This window comes from Microcaecilia unicolor, chromosome 2, assembly GCF_901765095.1.
Source record: "Microcaecilia unicolor chromosome 2, aMicUni1.1, whole genome shotgun sequence".
NCBI lineage: Eukaryota > Metazoa > Chordata > Amphibia > Gymnophiona > Siphonopidae > Microcaecilia > Microcaecilia unicolor.
Window position 1 is genome coordinate 281,133,206 of NC_044032.1, and position 22,002 is coordinate 281,155,207.

General features: G+C 39.8%; 1 protein-coding gene and 1 non-coding gene across 2 annotated transcripts in view; one reads left to right on the forward strand and one right to left on the reverse strand.

Annotated features, from left to right (window-relative positions):
- The window catches only part of MLLT3 (MLLT3 super elongation complex subunit), a 584,309-nt gene that overhangs the window by 395,726 nt on the left and 166,581 nt on the right, over positions 1-22,002 (reverse strand). The window lies entirely within an intron of this gene.
- TRNAY-GUA lies at positions 13,636-13,728 on the forward strand. Its single transcript has 2 exons — positions 13,636-13,672; positions 13,693-13,728. It is a non-coding gene; the product is annotated as a tRNA-Tyr (tRNA).

The following is a 22,002-nucleotide window of genomic DNA, read 5'->3' on the forward strand; positions in this document are numbered from 1 at the left end:
GTACTAAAAGTTCTGAAGCTAATGTCGAGGCCCCTTAAAATTTACACTCCAGCCCATCCATATCTATTCAATCATGATCAGGGCGCAGACCGTAGAAGTCTGCCCAGCACTGGTTTTACTCTCCAATAACCGGCGTTGCCACCCAATCTGCTTTGTGTTTATCCCACACATGTTTGAATTACTGTTTTCATCTCCACCACCTCCAGCGGGAGGGCATTCCACATATCCACCACCTTCTCTGTGAAAAAATACTTCCTAGCATTACTCCTGAGTCTGCCCCCCTTCAACCTCAATTCATATCTTCTAGCTCTACCGCCTTCCCGTCTCCGGAAAAGTTTCGTTTGTAGATTAATACCTTTCAGATATTTGATCGTCTGTATCATGTCACCCCTGTTTCTCCTTTCCTCCAAGGTATACATGTTCAGGTTGGCAAGTCTCTCCTCATACGGTTTGCAACGCAAATCCCATACCATTTTTGTAACTTTTCTTTGCACCGCTTCCAGTCTTTTTACATTTTCCTACTTTTTTTTTTAACTCATTCCCTTCAACGAAGCAAGAAAAAAGTTGCAAGCCCTTCATGCTCTCACAAAAGAAGTATGAAGCTCTCACTAAAACTACTTGCAAAAGAACAAGCTAATTTTTTTTCTCCTTCTCAGACCAGGTGCTAAAGGCCCAGTGTTAGAAAAACATGAATCTGGCACTCAGGTCTTCTGTGCACTTCTCTGCATCCAGGCTTAACAGCTAATACTTTTATCACCACTGGATTTAAATGAGCTGAGCACTGAGGTCTATGCAAACTCTTGCGTGCTAAATTCATTTCTGCGTCATCAATAGAAATCAAACAAAATAAAACATGGAAAAGAAAATAAGATGATAACTTTTTTATTGGACATAACTTAATACATTTCTTGATTAGCTTTCAAAGGTTGCCCTTCTTCGTCAGATCGGAAATAAGCAAATGTGCTAGCTGACAGTGTATATAAGTGAAAACATTCAAGCATTACTATGACAGTCTGACAGGGTGGGAGGATGGGGGTGGGTAGGAGGTATGCATGGGGACATCAAAGCATATCATTGATATTCTAACAGGATAGGTGTGGATAGGTGAGGGGAGGGTGATCAACAGAGACATACAGCTTTATGGTTTATAATGGGCTAGGAACCCCAGATCCTTGTTAAGCCCTTTCTGTTGGGTGTTAAAATATTCAATCATTCTGACTTCAAAGGTCTTACGTTCTTGTATGGTTTTAAAGTTACCTTTCAGGATTCTCACTGTGAAGTCACTGGTACAGTGTCCTGGTCCTGTAAAATGCTGACCAACAGGCATGGGAGCCCTACTGGCACCAGTATTGTTCATGTGATGTCTATGTAAATTGAATCTTGTCTTAAGCATCTGGCCTGTTTCTCCAATATAGCATCCTTCGTTACATTTTTTATACTCAATGATATATACCACATTGGAAGATGAGCAAGTGAAAGATTCCTTTATGTTGAATATCTTTCCTTTGTGGATGACTGTGGGGTCCTGTGAAATATTTTGGCATAGTTTGCAACTGGATAAATTACAGGGAAGTGTGCCCTTCTGTTCCTTTTCAGTCTGTGATGGAAGTTTACTTCTGATTAGCTTGTGTTTTAAGTTGGGTGGCTGTCGGAAGGCCAGTACTGGTGGGGATGGGAATATCTCTTTCAGTAATTCATCCAGTATAGGTTGTAGATCTCTTATGATTTTCCTCAGTTTTTCCAGCTCTGAATTGTATGTCACTACAAGGGGGATTCTGTCTGTGGATTTTTTTTAGCAGATTCTCCCTGGGTGTTTTGAGGGAGGAGGCAATATTCTTGGAGATTATTTTGGGGTTGTAGCCTTTGTTTGAAGGATGCAGTCAGGCTTTTAAAGGTGTCTGTCTCTGTCCCCTGGGTCAGAGCAGATACGGTGGTATCTTGTGGCTTGGCTGTAAATGATGGATCTTTTTGTATGTGAAGGATGGAAGCTGGAGTTGTGGAGGTAGCTGCATCTGTCTGTGGGTTTCTTGTATACAGATGTTTGTATACAGCCATCACTGATTAAGACCGTGGTGTCCAAAAAAATGACTTTTTCTGGGGAGTAGTCAATTTTGAATCTGATTGTAGGATGGTATGTATTGAAGGCAGAATAAAATTGTTTCAGAGTTTCTTCACCCTCCGTCCAAATCATAAAAATGTCATCGATGTACCGGTAGTATTTTAGAGGTTTGGTCTGGTGTGTATTCAGAAATGTCTCTTCCAGCTCAGCCATAAAAAGGTTGGCATATTGGGGTGCTGTCCTGGTGCCCATCGCAGTGCCCATTATTTGTAGATAGATATCATTGTTAAAGCGGAAGTAGTTGTGAGTTAAAATGAATTTGATTAATTTTGTAATAGTTTCTGGTGAGTATTGATGGTCCAGTGTGGATTTTTTTAGGAGTCTTCCACATGTGGAATGTTGCTGTATAGTGATTCTACATCCATCGTGACCAGAAGGGTGTTAGGTGGTAGTTGCTTGATATTTTTCAATTTATTCAGAAAGTCTGCGTCAGGAAGCCATAAAAGTGCTAAAAAGCATATTTACCAACTTGCGCTAAGTTTTCCCACACTTTATTACATTGGCCTGTACGCTGGAAAATTTCTGTCATGACAGGTATCTAAAATGCTGGCAAGATTCTCTGTGCTAGATTTACTAAATGGCACTACCACAGATAAAACATTATTTACCTCAGTTTCCATTTCTAGAATGGGGCCTATCTGGAAATACTGTTGTTTAAGGGGTCTTTTTACTAAGCTGTGTAGGCGCCTACACGCGCCCAACACACGTCAATTTTCAGTTACTGCTCGGCTACCGTATGGCCCTTGTGGTAATTTCATTTTTGATGCGTGTCCAATTTGTGCACCGGAAAATATTTTCATTTTCTGGCACATGGGCAGTAATTGGGCGGCAATCGGCATTTTACGCACATAGACCATTACCGCCCAGTTACCATGTGAGACCTTACCGCTAGGTCAATGGCTGGCGATAAGGTCTCAGACCTAAAATGGACGTGCAGCAATTTTCATTTTGCCGCATGTCCATTTTCGGCAAAAAATTTAAATGGCATTTTTTAACAGGTGCACTGAAAAATAATTCTGTGTGCGCCCAAAACATACGTCTACACTACCGCAGGCCATTTTCCAGCGCATCTTAGTAAAAAGTCATTAGCATGTATTTGTTTGGTAGTGCACTTGTTTTTTTTACATGTAGTCCATTATTATTGCTTTTTAAAATTCCTTTTTTATTATAAAGAAACAACCATCAACATTATAACAATAAACAGCAGATACAATTATGATCTTTCCAATGTACAACCTTATATCATCTTATGTAGTTACATAATATGGCATGTTTCCAATGTTCAATTTTTTTGTGTGTGTTTACCCCCCCCCCCCCCCAATTGTACAAATATACCTCTTTCCCAAACATTTACACAATCAGACAAAGAAAAAAATCAAATGGAATCACTCATGTGGACTCTTCATGTTGTTGACCCCTATCAATTCAGAGAATAAAACTGGATTAGGAGGTAAACAATCACCCCTCCCAACATTACCCCCCCCCCCCAACTCTATATCTTCAGGATAATATACCAGGATAGAACCTTACATATTCAATAAAATAACTATGGGGCCCTATGGGTGTTTCTAGCGTTTAGCACATGCTAATAATTCGCACGCTCTAAAATGCTAGAACACCTTTGCAAAAGATCCCCTACGAGCCTGATGAGAAAGTCCTTCCCATAGGTACCAGGTTTGATGAAATATCCTCCATGCTTTGGACGATCCTTTCTTTGCATCCAATCTCTCCAGTTTCAAGAGCTGATATATCTCATTTCTCCACTCAGTCAGGGATGGTGGCAGCGGCTGCCTCCATTTCCTCAAAATACATTTACTAGCCTGGACAACCAGAAAGAGTGCTTATTTTTATCTGATGCCGCATCTATGGAATGCGCTTCCTTTGGAAGTTTGTGGGGAGCAATTACTAAGATGATTTAAGCGACTCCCTGGAAGTTGATGGGACTTAGATTTGGATACCTAATTTTATGTGAGATATTTTTCTTTTTTTATTATTGGTATGAGTGGATTGTGTTATGTGTCTCTCTTTCCTATTGGACCATTGTAATTCTTTGTTGGTGTTTTATGTGATTTTTATATTGTATACCACTGGGATCTTTTTTTGCAAAAAGAAATAGTTAAGCATTATAGCAATTTTAATAAACTATAAACAAAGACTTTTTTCAATAAAGAATTGGTTCCTTTTCACAATCCCACAGACAAAAAGTTGGACAACAGCCTGTAGGGGTACTCATTTATACAGTGCTATAAACAAATAGCCTATTATGCTTTTCCAAAAGATTTGTATTTAGTCCATTATTTTTAATCCACATTTCTCTCTCCCACCCACTTCAGACAGCAATGTATAAGGGAAAGATACCCACACAGATAAGGAGGGCTAGAGGCAGTGCTTCTCCAAAAACCTTAGCGCTGCTAACTCTGCTCCTTCCATGTTGCCAGCACTTAGGGACTGATGCTCAAAGCCCAGGTACTAAAGCTCACAACGCAAACCCCTTAGTGCAAAAACAGTGCATAAAAACAGCTAACCAATGCTCAATGCAAATGACACTCAAATTTTATGCACGGATAATTCACGCTGTTAAACTAAAAGCAAGGGGAGAAACAAGCCTGGCGATTGTGTACCAAAGTTTACAGTAAGCATGGCTCTTGTGCGCATGCCCAGACAAAACCAGAAGTGCAAGCATCCATCAGTGCTGTTCTTCTGCACCTTTAAATACGAACATTTCAAAAATTGTTTGCACTTACATTTTTGAAAGGATCATATTTAAGCGCAGAAAAACAGGTGCCAACGTGTGCTTTCACATTCGGTTTTGCTCAGAATCGAACATGTTTGTCTCCATCTACGCTTTATTTAAGAAATGAAAAACAATCTGTAAAAAACCCATTATGGGAGACTTTTCCACAATTTCAGAATTTGGCACTTTGGGGTATTAGTCTCTCACTGTGCTTTTTTTTTTTTTTTGCAGATTTTTAATTGGTCTGATTTTCTTCATACAATTTTGTTTCCCTTCTTCATGTTGCAGAAAATTAAATCCCTGTGCAAAGATAACTATTACAAAAATAGTGCAAGCAAATTTAACTAGTATGCTTCTAGGCAAATGCAAATTGGATATAATGTGTCTGAAGGTGCAGCAAGTTCTCATCAGGACTCAAAAGTGGATCCTAAGGGGCCTCTGAAAATTAAGTATATGGCAACCAGAAATACATTATCATTAAGCCTACAGAACCATTTTTATTTTTAGCATTTAGTATATTTAGGCCCTTACATTTACATATGTATATTAAATAAATATTGAAAACCCTGATTATAGAAAGCTGGGATTTACCACATGTAAATTTGCAATACATATATATGACAAGGGGGCTTAGTCTGGGTGGAACCAAAATGCACATGTATTCCCCATTATGATGTTTGTTTTATTTAATTATATATGTTTACTGTAACTGTCCATAAACTTTGTGACTTGATGAGATATAATTGTTTTAAACAAACATACTTAAGAAAATATACCAACAATCTTATCAAAACACAGAAAAATCCACTTTAAAATGGAGCTGCTATAATAGACCTGTCAGGGCATCAAAAAACCAAAGATATGCTGGGTAGCATTCTTATCACAGATGCAGGTGTTAAAGGCTCAACACACACATTTGTTCTAACTCAAGCCATCAAGGAGCTTTCGTAAAGCGCTGAGAAGGCATCAGAATCATCTTTAATCTTTGTTGAAACAGCTAATCTAACACTCTGTGCAGGACTGTAAATTGGGTTGAAGGGTAAAAAAAATGGGAGGGGAGCTTAACTGAAGGGGGGGGGGGAAGGCGGCATGGCATGGTTTTGCACTGCTAAATGCATGATTGGCACCAGTTATTTCTGTTGCCATGGCAACCAGCACAGGAGATCACAAAGCCAAATGAGAAGAAAACCCAGGAACACTCCGGAATCGGAACAATGGCAGGCTTGTTCAACATTCCTGAACCCGCCACAAAACAGGCAATTCTTGGAAGACTACCTACCCTGTATTATCCCTCTCCCAGCGTTAAGGAGCAAAGTTTATACCAAAACTGATTTGTTAAATTAGCTCCTATGTTTGCTGAAGAGGTGGGGGAAGGAGGAGCTGAACACTAAGAAAGTTAATTAACTGTCGGGTTAATTTGTTCTATGAGGGTGAAGGAAGGGGGTCATCTTTTTCCCCAGTCCTGGCTGAAGTGCTGCTTGTTTGAAATTCCCCATTTGGGTAACTTAATTGCCACCTCCCAAGGGACCTAAGAGTTGCTAAGTAACATTCCTTATATGGCCCTTGTTAAAGGGCCATTAATGACTCTAATCAGCCCAATTCCTCTTCTTTGCCCAGTGATTTAATTTCCTGTTACAGTATTGTTTTCAGCCCTCCTTTGAAATCTCTTCAAGACTGCATTTTTTTAAAACTTCTGTTCTCCATTATGTAATAGCCCTTATTCTGGCAGATACAGAGCCAAGCTGCAAGTCGTAACAAATTGTATCATTCACCCTTCACAGCTTAATGCTACTGACATCTCTGCTAACTCATTTTAGGGGCCCTTTTTTCCTTTACCACACACACAAAAAAATATTCTTACACAAAAACTGTGTTTTATTTTGTATTAAATACTATGGTTACTAATTATTCAGATACACAACACTCAAACCATGTGTGGCATTTAACAAAGTAGTGAAATGCATCTGTTGAGGACTGGATACCCTGCTTGGCCTCAGAGAAAACCAAGTTACTTGCCTATATCAGCGGTTCTCGATGGGCAACATGATACAAATCCTTATATACTCATCCACCTCCCTTTTTTGTTGTAATCTACTCTAAGTTGTCCAATATGACAGCTACAGGCGGGGTTGGTCATCTTTTACAGAAGATAGTGTTTACTTCCAACATTCCTAGACAGACAGCTGATAATCTCTCTACTACCTAAATTTAGCAGCACGAAAAAGGATTACAAAAACATATTTTTCCAATGATTTGATGGTCTACTTGATCATGTTTGTTTCTATGGCAGGTTGGATTCTGGAAGTTTCATGATCCTCAGTTTCTTTTCTACTAAATCCTACTGCAGCCAGAATTTCTCAATTGCTTAGAAGCTCCAAGGTCCCCATTCTTCACCCTAATCTAAAATTTCTGAGTGAAAGAAGCACTCCAAGGTGCACGTACTGTTCTGAGTAATATCAGGTCTGTTGACTAGGGTTGCCATGTGTCCTCTTTTTAGACTTCTTCAGATATGTCCTCCAGGATTTTTAATTTTTAGGGAAATGTCCTCTTTTTCTTTTATGTGCCTAAGACGAACACATCTATCTACATAATGAGAGAAACCTTTATCTGTAGCCTATTAGTCAATGGGGGTGCTAAAGAGAGGGAACGGCATTGCTAATCTCCTGTTTCCCTTCTGGTTGAATGTGTCACAGGAATTTTGTTTGAGCAACACAACTTTAAGCATATGTCATGCAAAGAAATCTCAGAAGCCAGCCAAAGTTGTTGAGGGATTTGCGCTCTTCTGATAGGTACGCTTGGGCTCAGACTCAGTCAAACTCAAATCCTGAAGTTTTGTAAGCAAGTCACTGTTTGATGTGTGTTCATTAACTAAAGGCTACGATTAAATATTTCTTTACCAAAGGTAGCAACCATTTTTATTTTTTCTGTCCTCTTTTTTTGTCTACGCAAATATGGTTGAAGGCAAAGACTATTAAGCTCTCTGTAGACACTTTGCCCTATAGTACAAAGACAAGTTCGTCAACATTTCAAAAGTCTTCAGAAGTGAAATACTTGGATAAGAAAGTTTTGGAAGAATTGATTTTCTTTCAGGTCTACACTTCAGGCTGAACCCTAGTACAATAAGGATATATGTGCCTGTTATTTATAATATTAGTGGTTTGATTTGCAAATCTGCTGCTCTTTAAGATCCTGCCACTTTTTCAGTGAGAAGCAAGCATAAGAGTTGAGACCACCAGTTTATTGTCAACATCAAATTATCGTCATTTTCTTACCTTCAAAGTACTATTTTTTTGTTTGCCATCTGCTCAATCATGAAAGTAAGCAAATTTCTCTAATTTTTTACAGAAAGAGCTCTGAACCATTCTAAGTGTTATTTCCAAGAACGGTTCAGAGCTCTTTCTGTAATAAATTAGAGAATTTTGCTTACTTTCATGATTGAGCAGATGGCAAACAAAAAATAGTACTTTGAAGGTAAGAAAATGACGATAATTTGATGTTGGCAAATAATTTTCTTTTCCTCACCACAGCCAAAAATAAATAAATGGAATCTAAAAGAGATGAAGCTTTATTCTGAGGATCAAATGAGGAAAAACAGAATTCTTCAGCAAATCTTTATTTATATGGTGCTAATATGAAGGGTCTACTGATATTAAGACTTCACTTTTGAGACAGTTCAGGTCTTAAGTAAGTTTTGCGCATTTACTACATCAGCATTTGCCAGTCCAATCCAAAGATATCACACTATCCACAAGGATTCTAGTTTTCTCTAAATCCAATATAGCTACTAAAATGATACACTGCATTTTGCACCCAACAATCTTAGGAGAAGGTCCTCAGATCTACGGCACACTTAATTAAGGCAATCACAACTTCACATGAAGTGGTTTAGGTTTACGTTTTTGTGAAAAAGATACATAAAGCAGAAATGTGTGCAATGCAGTATGACTAAGCAAAATACTATACAGTAGAAATGATCTCTTACTGATGCAATACTGGGGAGACAATTTCTATGAAATATTGAAATGCTATATCCTACGAGTCATGATCCCAAGCAAATGGGATGCCTTCTTAACAGAAATTCCAGTTGCTTCACTTTGTAAAACAATCAACCCCAATCCTTTCATGAGATACTAGGGATGAACATTGTTGGTCTACATAGGAGAAGCTGTTGGTCTGTATTGTACACTGATTGACACTGTGTATTTATTGCCTTACAGTTTCCTTCCGTTCTTTTGGCTTCTATTGGACTTTGGCACCAAGAGCCTTCATTTTCAACTATCTAAGGAGGAGGAGGGATTTCCCCAATATTTATATCCTGCCAATTCTGCTGAGCCATCACAACAAGGATTCCTAGCAGGGGCCTGTAGCTATGGGTCCAATAACTGGCCACAGAGCCTGTCAGTACTGCTTCAGCTCACATATAGAATCCCAGTATATACTTATTCAAAACAACTCATTTAGGGGGTCTTTCACTAAGATGCGATATTGTTTTTAACTTGCACTAAAAATCAGATGGTGCTAAATGCAGAGACACCCTTAGGAATATAATGGGCATCTTAGTGTTTAGCAATAGCTGATTTTTAGCATAAGCTAAAACTGCTAGTGCAGCTTAGTAAAAGACCCCCTAAATCTTTTTCAAATTGCTTACATCCCAGCCAGCAACAGAAACATTTTGGGCAAAATTCAAGCACTTTCTTGCTAATGCAACATTTGCCTGCCTTCGTCATCAGTCCACCAGTAATTTTTTAATATAAATTTTCAAACATCTTCTAACAACTTCTTCAAGAGAATCATAAATTAAAAAGTATTGATCCACTTAACTTTTATTTAGCTATATAGCTCCTCAGTTGCCACATAACCAGACCACTGCCAACATTGCCAATGTTTTGATGTCTTCATCAAGGAAGAGGTTCGAACAGCATCCTGCACTCCTCATTAAACTGCATAATAAGAAGTGTAGGATTTTAATCTATATTTAAAAAAATTACTGAAAATAAGTTATATTTAAAAAATTTATATTTGAAAATTTATATTTAAAAAATTACCGAAAGAAACAGATGAAAACAGCACAGGGCAAGCCATAATGGCAACTTCCAGTTAGAGAGTTGCTGGTCTCATTACATTTTCCAAACAGTAGTAACCTACAAGTCATGAGTGCTCTGGAGTCTAAGGATCCCCAGTGTACTATTAGTAATTGACTTATTTTGATGAGGTCATGGTAGATGAAGAATTAAAAATTGTTATCAAATAATATATAATCCATTTTTTCCTCACACAACCCAATGTGCAGGACTAGACTGACATCTCATGACAGTGTGTGGTTGGCAATAGTAATTTTTTAACAATCTAGTTTAAATATCACAGTACTGCTCAGCTCTGCTCGATATTCTCTATTACTTTAATATACTTACAGGATTTAAACCTTTTGCATATCAATTATGCCACCCACATGGTGTCTCTTAATGCTCTCTCCTGCAGCTCTAAGAAGCAAGGCTTGTAATATCTAATGGGAATTCAGGGAAATCATTGTCAGGATGTGGCAGCAGCTGGAGTTTCAGCCCATTATCCAATGATCCCGAGAGCAGGAAATAGCCAGTTAAGCCACAGAATTGATTTAAAAGGTGACAGCTTCAACAGGTGATTGACACTTTCTCTAGACTACTAGGATATGCCCCTGAGGAGCTCCCGATTAGGTTCAGACAGGACAAGGCCTTAACTGAATACTGGATATAATCCAGCAGCTGCAAAAGCCATGTAATGGAAGTTTATTCTGGATGGATTTAGTTCATGCTCTTTCAATAGTAGCTGAAGGCAATTTATATTCAGGTACAATAGGTACTTCCCTGTCCCCTTCCATACCCCATGATTTAAATTTCTGTTACGCTATTGTTTTCAGCTTTCCTTTGAAATCTCCTCAAGACTGCATTTTTTTCTAACCTGTACCAAAGACATTGGAGGATTAAGTGAGTTGCTCAAGGTCACAAGCGTCATCAGTGGAATTTGAACCCCATCTAGCTTCTGTGGTTCTTAGCCAGATACTATTAGGCCATTTGTCCACTTCAAGACTGCTTGTTTTCTCATCCCTGAAGTTTGTGCTTGGCCTTCTTAAACACAGAAACAGAGAAAATGACTGCTGATAAAGACCATATGGTCTATCCGGTCTGCCCATCAATACAATCCTTTCCTCCTCCTTACAGATCCCATGTGCTTCTCCCATACTTTTACCACCCTTTCCATATTTCCCTAGATTTCTCCTGCGTCTATCCCCTATCATCTTCATCCTATGTATGCACCCTCATTCCAGAACTCTCTTTCAAATGGAAAAGACTCGCCTCCTGTGCATTTTACGCAACTGAGGTACTTACATGTCTCTCTCATATTTCTCACCTGCCCTTTCAAAGCTGAATGCAATCCTCTCTTGAGATCTCACCACCCGATCACAGAGACCTCAGCTGCACCATGGGCACCATATCTGCTATGACCCAGTTAGAGGCTAACCAAATTTCGGTTACGGTGACAAAACTGGCCTAAAATCCTTTTTCTGTTTTGTTTTGGCTTCGGAAGAAAGGTTATTTTAATTGTTGGTCATGTTTCTGGCTTTGGCTGAAAATGGCCATGTGGTTTTGGTGAAAGCCAAAAAGTTGTGCTTTGTTCCATTTGAACAAGCATTAGGTGAGTTCTCATAACCCTCCAGGGGCTGGCCTGGGTGGCTTGATGAGAATGGAGTAGGATTAAATGAAGAAAAAAGTCTTAAAGTGTCAGTTTTAAATTGAGATCCATTCTACAACATGCTTTAAGTTAATGTCAACCAGAAATCAGACAATTAGGGGATTGGTTCCTTAAGTCTGGAATAGGCTGCCAAAAGAAATTCAATTAAAGAAAAATAATATTAAATTTGTAGGCAAATCAAAACCTTTGTTTATACAATGGTTGAACATATAGTATTAATTACTTCATTTAATTTTGATGGATAACTTTAATATCCAGATGGATAACCTGTCATTTCCTCAGGCTGCTTCATTTTCAAATGATCTTGGACTGACCCAACACACTTGGATTCCTACTCACAGGGCAAGTTGCACATTTAACCTAATTGTCTCGTGACTCACAACAGGCTATGCTTTGGCAGAATTTTCAACCTTACTGTTATCTTGGACAAATCCTTTTTTCTTTTCCTGTAAGCTAACCACTTCATGTTGTTGCCTCGGTAACTTCCACCCTCGACAAGTACAACATAAACAATCGTGTTTTTTTATCCCGGCTCAACCCATCTTCATGTCCTCCGCTTTTTACATTTTACCCCGACAATTTCATCACTCTCTCCCCAGATGATCAAGCTCAAACTTGGAATGAGGCTGTCACCAACCACTGGCTTAGACACATTTGTGCCTCTGTGCGATCTTGTTTCCTCCCGGAGCTATAAAGTTCCATGCTTCAATCAGGGCCTCCTTGCCCCCAAGTGCTTATGCAGGGCAGAATACCTTTGGCATAAATCCCGCTCTCTGCTAATTTATAAGTCAGAACTGCAATCCTATAATTATTACCTTAGGAAAGCTTTAAAAAAAAGACTATTATTTGAGTCTGATTACTTCAACGAATTCTTCCAAGCAACTTTTTTTGGATTATTTCCCAGCAAACCAATATCCTCACCTCTGCATCCATATCAACAATCCCTTCTTCCAAATTCTCTTGCTCATTTCTTTGTTTCCAAGGTTACTGCCCTCCATAAAACCTTACCTGTCCTTTCCTCTTGCACATCTGACACTACTGATGATTCAGTTATTCCCTTGCAGCTTTCTGACCCAACCTCACCTAATAAGTACATAAGTAATGCCACACTGGGAAAAGACCAAGGGTCCATCGAACCCAGCATCCTGTACACGACAACGGCCAATCCAGGCCAAGGGCACCTGGCAAGCTTCCCAAACATACAAACATTCTATACATGTTATTCCCGGACTTGTGGATTTTTCCCAAGTCCATTTAGCAGCGGCTTATGGACTTCTCCTTTAGGAAACTGTCTAACCCCCTTTTAAACTCTGCCAAGCTAACCGCCTTCACCACGTTCTCCGGCAACGAATTCCAGAGTTTAATTATGCGTTGGGTGAAGAAAAGTTTCTCTGATTTGTTTTAAATTTACTACACTGTAGTTTCATCGCATGCCCCCTAGTCCTAGTATTTTTGGACAGCGTGAACAGACGCTTCACATCCACCTGTTCCACTCCACTCATTATTTTATATACCTCTATCATGTCTCCCCTCAGTCGTCTCTTCTCCAAGCTGAAAAGCCCTAGCCTCCTTAGTCTTTCTTCATAGGGAAGTCGTCTCATCCCCGCTATCATTTTAGTCGCCCTTCGCTGCACCTTTTCCAATTCCATTATATCTTTCTTGAGATGCGGTGACCAGAATTGAACACAATACTCAAGGTGCGGTCGCACCATTGAGCGATATAACGGCATTATACCTGTTTACCATACCTTTCCTCATAATAACCAACATTCTATTCGCTTCTTCATCTATTTGGTCCTCTTTTACCTTACCATCCCTTACACCTCTCTCTAAAACCTTCATATCTATGAGAGCAACCTTTTGCTCAATGGATTCACTTCCCCTGTCATGGTTAAAATCCAACTCTCAGGGTTTACGTTCTCTGGTTCACAATATGATCTGCAACAGTCTCTCCACAGGATCTGTCCTTACTCTCTGGAAACAAGCCATTGTTAGCCCACCTTTGAAGAAACCCTTCTCAATTCTTCTATTTCATCTAATTTTCATCCAGTCTCCTTCAGTAGCTCAGTTGGTAGAGTGGAGGACTGTAGAAGTTATACATGCTGCTGACATCCTTAGGTCACTGGTTCAATTCCGGTCTGAAGGAATCCCAAGCGTTTGTGGAGGAGTGGCCTAGTGGTTAGGGTGGTGGACTTTGGTCCTGGGGAACTGAGGAACAGAGTTCGATTCCCACTTCAGGCGCAGGCAGCTCCTTGTGACTCTGGGCAAGTCACTTAACCCTCCATTGCCCCATGTAAGCCGCATTGAGCCTGCCATAAGTGGGAAAGCGCGGGGTACAAATGTAACATAAATAAAATAAATAAAAAATAAATTGTCCTTTTCTCTCCAAGACTGCTGAGAAGGTAGTCTATTTTCAACTTCTTTCATACACTAATCAAGCATTGGTTCATCATCCCCACCAGGCAGGCGTTCATACGACTCATAGTATAGCCTGCCATAACTGCATTTCTTAGTGATCTTCACGCAATGTTGGATAAGATTAACATTGCATTTGTGGTGTCTTTAGATTTATCTGCAGCTTTTGATCTTATTGACCATTCACTTTTACTAACACATATTGCAGGTATTGGGTTGTATGGCACTGTTCTTAATTGGTTTTCTTCTTTTCTCTCATCTCAATCTTTCTTTGTACACACAAATAGTGGTTCCTCTCAATCCTACTCCCTTTACCTGTGGTGTACCCCAGGGCTCAATTCTGTCTCCCCTAGAGATGGGAGTAACTAGTGAGGTAATTAAATTTGCTGATGACACAAAGTTATTCAAAGTCATTAAATCGCAGGAGGTTTGTGAAAAATTACAAGAGGACCTTACGAGACTGGGAGACTAAATGGCAGATGACGTTTAATGTGAGCAAGTGCAAAGTGATGCATGTGGGAAAGAGGAACCCGAATTATAGCTTCATCATGCAAGGTTCCACGTTAGGAGTCACAGACCAAGAAAGGGGTCTAGGTGTCGTCGTTGATGATACATTTAAACCTTCTGCTCAGTGTGCTGCTGCGTTTAAGAAAGGAAATAGAATGTTAGGTATTGTTAGGAAAGGAATGAAAAACAAAAATGAGGGTGCTATAATGCCTTTGTTTCGCTCCATGGTGCAACTGCACCTCGAATATTGTGTTCAGTTCTGGTCACCGCATCTCAAAAAATATATAGTGAAATTAGAAAAGGTGCAGAGAAGGGCGACGAAAATGATAAAGGGGATGGGATGACTTCCCTATGAGGAAAGGCTAAAGTGGCTAGGGCTCTTCAGCTTGGAGAAAAGAAGGCTGAGAGGAGATAAGATAGAGGTCTATAAAATAATGAGTGGAGTTCAACGGGTAGATGTGAAGCGTCTGTTTACGCTTTCCAAAAATACTAGGACTAGGGGACATGCGATGAAGCTACAATGTAGTAAATTTAAAAGGAATCGGAGAAAATGTTTCTTCACTCGACGTGTAATTAAACTCTGGAATTTGTTGCCAGAGAATGTGGTAAAGGCGGTTAGCTTAGTGGAGTTTTAAAAAGGTTTGGACGGCTTCCTAAAGGAAAAATCCATAGACCATTATTAAATGTACTTGGGGAAAATCCACTATTTCTGGGGTAAGCAGTATAAAATGTTTTGTACTTTTTTGGGATCTTGCTAGGTATTTGTGACCTGGATTGGCCACTGTTGGAAACAGGATGCTGGGCTTGACGGACCTTTGGTCTTTCCCAGTATGGCAATACTTATGCACTTCTTCAATATCTTCATTAGTCCCCCAGCAACACTTATGCAAGAGTATAATATTAAGCTCTTCTTCTATGCAGTTAACAATCTACTCTGGTTTCCAACCTACTACTACTACTACTACTACTAACTAACATTTCTAAAGCGCTACTAGGGTTACGCAGCGCTGTACAATTTAAACATAGAAGGACAGTCCCTGCTCAAAGAGCTTACAATCTAAGACAAGAGAACAATCTAAAGACAAGTGTACAATCTAGAGGACAAGTGAACAGTTAATCTGATAGGGTGGATAGATTGGGGCATTCTATTTTTCTCAAGCGGTTAGGCGCCGAAGGCAGCATTGAAGAGGTGAGTTTTAAGCAGAGATTTGAAGATGGGTAGGGAGGGGGCATGGCGTATGGGTAAATATTGAGCTTGAACTTCTCCAATGCTGTTTATCTGTTCTGGCCTCTTGGCTTTCATCTAACAAACTTGTCTTGAATCCTGATAAAACTAACACTTGCTAGATATCAGGTGCACTTTCTTCTCCAACTCTGATTCTTGTTCTTTTTGGTCGGCCTATTGCCCCAGTCACTACTTTTAAGTACTTAGGTATCTGGTTTGATAGTCAATTGACCTTTATGAAACAAAATGTCTGAATTTGTTAAGTTCTGTTTTGGCACTCTCCGTAGTCTTCGCTTTCGCCATAATTTCTTGGATTTTTGAACAATGCACACAGCTTGTCATGCATTTCTGAATTTTATGATAGACTACAGTGATTCAATGTATGCAGGCATCTCTAACTCTCAGCTTAAGGGATTGCAAATCGTTCAGAACGCAGTAGTCAGAATATTTTGTAAGATAAAAAAAAGTCAGATCACATCACTCCTTTTCTAATTCATTGGCACTGGCTACTCCTCAATTTAAATTATTGTCTTAACCCATAAAGCTCTTCATTTAGGCCAACCATCTTATCTATCTTCAATCATTATACCACATACACTCCTCTTTCACCTAATATTTACTCTGAACTGTTTCTTGCAAAGTTTAAAACTCTTTTAAAAACATATTTTAGACTGGCTTATAATATCCCATTTTGAATGCATTTCTCCCTGGCCCCATTTGCCCCTTTTCTCTGTGGACCAGTAGGGTGATGGGTTGGATGAGACGTCTGAGAACTCTTTTGAAGCAGTAGAATTGTTTGGTCAGATTGTATGCATTCTTGTGTGTCTGGAGTCTCACTGTCCTTTTAACAAATGGTGTTCCTTTTCTTATATTTGTATATTGTTTTCGATTGTAAACCGTTTAGACACGCAAGTTAGAATTAGCGGTATAGCAAGATTATAAATAAACCTAAACATTATTTTTTTTAAGAAGATTGGACGTAAGTACACTTGAAGAGTTTCAATGAATTATAATTAACTGGATATTTTTATTGCATTAATAAATATTACTATATGAGCCAAGTTTAATTTTAGATAGCTTTCTGATTAGATACTAGTAAGGCTGGTTCTGAGGAGTCTAGTCCAGGACTTCTCAACCAGAGTGCTATAACACACTGGTGTGCTTTGATGGTAAAAGCCAGAGGCATGGCTAGGTACAGGCTCATGATGCTCTTGCCCCATTTCTTTTAAATAATGCCCCAGAGAATAGAACTATGCGTCCTACTCTAGCGCCATCTCCTCTCAAAGCAGCATGCACAAATTTTTTTTTTAAAAAGGAGTCGGGCTGGAGCACATAAAGCAAAGAGGAGACATTTCACTTTTAATCTGACCCTCCCCCCCTCCTTTCATTTAGAAAGAGAACTGGAGCAGATACTACAGATCACAGTTCATCCAAATTTCAAGGGGACATGTTTTGGGCAGGACATAGGCGGCAGCAAAAGACAGACATTTTTCGAGATTAATGTAATAAAATGGAGTGGAGGAACAGCCTAGTGGTTAGAGCACCTGCCTTGCTATCCGGTTCAAATCTCACTGCTGCAGAAAAAAAGTGGGAAATCAATGGACTCCAGAAATGAAAAGGACAACCTTGAAGCTCTACAAAAGATTTATTGATAAAAAAGACTCAATGCAGAACTGTGTTTCAGTATGTCGTAACAACTAGGTGCTAAAATCTTCAATATGATATCTTTTCAACACAAAAAATACAAAGGGAAGGTCTTGAAAAAGTATTATCATCAATAAATCTTCTCTAAAGCATCAAGGTTGTCCTTTTTGTTTCTGAAGTCCATGGTCAATTTCCCACTTTTTACCTGCTGCTATTATTTCCGGTGGGATTTCAGTGTTCTCTACGTTGGTGGATTTGTGCTGGATGTCCCTGTACAAGTCATCAGTGAGGCCCAACTTGAACTACTGTGTTCAGTTTTGGAGGCCATAGAAAGAAAATGGAATAAAAACACAACTTAGCAGTACTTAGACGGTAACTCCAGCAATTGGGAAATAAGGCCAGTGCCGGGCAGACTTTTACTGTCTGTGCCCCGATTATGGCTCGACAGATCTGGATGATCTGGGCTTCGAAGGCAACTCCTGTAGTTGGGGAGTATGTCCAGTGCCAGGCAGACTTCTACGGTCTGTGCCCTGAAAATAGCAAGATCATGATAAAGACTATATTTCTTATATTGTATCATATGCAATGAGTTTATCTCATTGGGCAGACTGGATGAATTGTGCAGGTCTTTATCTGTCGTCATCTACTATGCTACTACAATGCTATGACATGGATTTATGGGACTGAGTCAGCATGGATTCAGTGAAGGCATGCCTTGCTTTACCAATCTGATAGATTTTTTTTTTTGAAGGTGTAAACAAAGTAGATATTGGTGAGCCAGTTAATATAGTGTACTTTGATTACCAGAAGGTATTTCACAAAGTCCCTCATGAGAGGCTCCTTGGGAAATAAATGGGGGACATGGAATAAGATGTCATGCTCTTTTGTAAACTGCAAACTGGCTAAAAGACAGAAGAAAAAAAAAGACACTAGGACTAAGTGGTCAATTATCCACATGGAAAAGAGTCATTAATGGAGTGCCCCAAAGGTCTGTACTGGTATCTGTGCTATTTAATACAATTTATAAATGACCTGCAGATATAAAACTATTCAAAGTTGTAAACTGGCTAAGGATTGTGAAGATTTGTCTAAGGATCTTGTGAGACGAGGAGACTTGGAATCTAAATGGCAGGTGAAATTTAATATGACAAATGCAAATGGATAAACATACTGAAACGTAACTCAAGTACAGGTATAAAATTCTGTGTTCTGAGTTAGGAGTCATTGCCCAAAGAACTGATCTTGGAGTCATCAGTGTGTCAGGCTGCTAAAAAAAAACCTCATAGAATGTTAGGGATTATTCAAAAAGAAGGGTAAGGTTGGGGGGTCAGAAGAGGATGTGGAAGGATGAGAGAAGTAAGGAAGATTTACAAAACATACAGCAAACAACAGAGAGCAAGAGAATATAAACATGATATTAAATAGTGAAAATAGTTTTTTTTCTTGAATTCTAAAAATGTTGGCTGGCACTCACATTTTCCTAATATATTTTCCAGCCTCAAACAAAACTGAGAATATCATTATGCACCACTGGTGCTTCAGTGTTTTATGCAGTTGTGGTCAACCCACTCCAAAAAGCACACAGTGCAATTAGAAGAGGATCAGAGAAGGGTGACAAACAGGCTTATTTTCGAAAGTGATTGCCGGCCATCTTCCGACATAAATCGGGAGATGGCCGGCGATCTCTCAAAAGCGGTGAAATCGGTATAATCGAAAGCTGCTTTTTTGACACCATTGCTGCTTTCCCATCGCCGAGCCGGCAAAAGTTCAAGGGGGCAAGTCAGCGGCGAAGCGAAGGCGGGACATGGGCGTGGCTACCAGATGGCTGGCTCCAACGCATAATGGGGAAAAAAAGCGGCGTTAATCAGTATTTCGCCGGGATAACTTGGTCCTTTTATTTTCACGACTCAGCCTCAAAAAGATGCCCCAACTCACCAGATGACCACCGGAGGGAATGGGGATGACCTCCCCCCCCGTACTCCCCCATTGGTCACCAACCCCCTCCCACACTAAAAAAATAAAAATAAAAACCTTTTTTGCCAGCCTGTATACCAGCCTCAAATGTCATACCCAGCTCCCTGACAGCAGTATGCAGATCCCTGGAACAGTTTTTGTTGGTTGCAGTGGACTTCAGGCAGGCGGACCCAGGCCCATCCCCTACCTGTTACACTTGTGGTGGTAAGTGTTGAGCCCTCCAAACCCCCCCCCCCCACAACCCACTGTACCCACATGTAGGTGCCTCTCTTCACCTATAAGGGCTATAGTAGTGGTGTAGAGTTGTGGGAGTGGGTTTTGGGGGGCTCAGCACCAAAGGTAAGGGAGCTATGCACCTGGGAGCTATTTGTATATATTTTTTTAATTTTTAGAAGTGCCCCCTAGGGTGCCCAGTTGGTGTCCTGGCATGTCAAGGGGACCAGTGCACTACAAATGCTGGCTCCTCCCACGACCAAATGCCTTGGATTTCGCCGGGTTTGAGATGGCCGCCATTTTTTTTCCATTATCGCTGAAAAACAAAAACGGCCATCTCAAACCCAGCGAATTCTGGCATTTGGCTGGGTCAAACCGTATGATTGAAAGAAAAGATGGCCGGCCATCTTTCTCGATAATACGGTTCAGCCAGCTGTTGGCGGCGCTGCCAAAATAGATCGCCGGCAATCTATTTCGCCGGCGCCGTTCGATTATTCCCCTCAAAGATGGTAAGGGGGTTGGGCTGGGAACACCTTCCTTATGAAGAAAGGCTAAACAGGTTAGGATTTCAGCTTGGAGAAAAGACAACTGAGAGATGAGGGGATAGAAGTTCATAAGATTAGGAGTAGAATGGTACAGTTAAATAAGGAACAGTTTTTTAATCTATCAAACAGAAAAACAAGACGACACTCCATGAAACTACTGACCAACAGACTGAAAATAAATCACAGGACCGGAGGGGGAGGGGGGGGCTTTTTTCTTTTTTTACAGAGCATAATTAAGCTGTGGAATCCTTTGCTGGAGGATATGATCAAGGCATCCAACATAGTAGGATTTAATAGAGAACTGGAAAAATTACCTGGAGGAAAGTCCATAAAAATAATTAGCTAGGTAGACTTGGGTAATATTGTCATCCCTCAATATTAATTATAGGAAACAGATGTACAATGGGATCTGCCAAGTGTGATCTGCACTTACCTCTATCAAAGACAAGATGCTGGGCTTGAATCTCAGTCTAACTCAGCATGGTTTTTCTTATCTTTTTCTAATTTTGTTTCATGTGCAAGCTAAGCTCTTGGATTCAGAGTTGTTTATTGGGCAGTTGCTTGGTCTCAACTACCTTTTTATCATTTTGTATTGTTTTTAAATAGAATGCATTACCAATCCATATCTATTTTTGGTATGATTGTTACTGTTTTCAATCTGGAAGCAAACATTTTGTGAAGACTTCAGGGAATGTACAACAACCTTTAAGAAATCCACCAAAAACCTATCAGCAATGGCTCAAGCTATACCCTCCTGAGTTGCCAGCATTATGCAGTCAGTTCCTTTACTCTTTCTGAAATATTATTTCTCTCCCTTTGGCCCCTGAAGTGCCTCAGAGAACATACACTCCTCCAGAACAAGCTTTCCATGGGAACTGAATTCAGCCAAGGATAGAGTTGAGGCTGGAAAATATATTAGGAAAATGTGAGTGCCAGCCAACCTTTTTAGAATTCAAGAAAAAAAATGATTTTCACTATTTAATATCATTTTTATATGCTCTTGCTCTCTCTTGTTTGCTGTATATTTTATAAATCTTCTTTACTTCCCTCTTCCTTCCAGCCTCATCTGACCCCCCCCCCCCCTCACCTTACCTTCTTTTCACTTCCCCTTTACCTGCAGTCCTTAACTCTTCTCCTCTGCACCCACCCCCCTTAGCTAGCTGTAATGGGGATGTCTCAGGACAAAGGGTGATTTCTCAGCACCAACCCAAGCTTCTCTATTGCCCAGATGCAAGTGGCTATGACACTGGTGGACTCTCACATTTGTGGTCTGATCCAGGCTGCAAAAGTGGCAGCCACTCCTGTGCGCAGCTTGGAAAGCCAGAGCTTCCCTTAGCTACAACTCAGGCTACAGCAGTATTATTTTCTCTTCCCTAAACCCTAGTAAAACTGAGCCTTGGCAGCAGATGTGGGGAAGTGACACCAGCTAATCCATTAAGATTGCTGGCATTAGACAGCTCACAAGTGTTGATGTGCAGGATATCAAGTTTTAGAGTGAACAAATTTTTTTGTGGGCTTGCTGCAGGTTTTACAGGGACTTCTCTGTGAGATAAAACTTTAGAAAAACTGGCAGCTTACAGAAAGCTTTTGCTGCACCATCCTGTGCCTGGTGAGTTATGATTTGGTAATGTAAAAAAAAACAAAATCTCTGTCTCTGTGTGCCATTCCTTTAGAAAATTTAAGGCATTCATTTGTTAGCATTATAACTACTGAAAATGAAATACCCATTAAAAAAAATATTTATATTGTATCTATCAATTATTTCTTAGGACAAATTCTTTCTTTGGCTGATTAATTCCTTGAATTTATTGCAAAGTTGGGTTTCTAGTACACCTTGAACATTTCTGTAAAGATGGTTTGTTTTAGCAGAATAGTTATGCTATTACAAATTATGTGC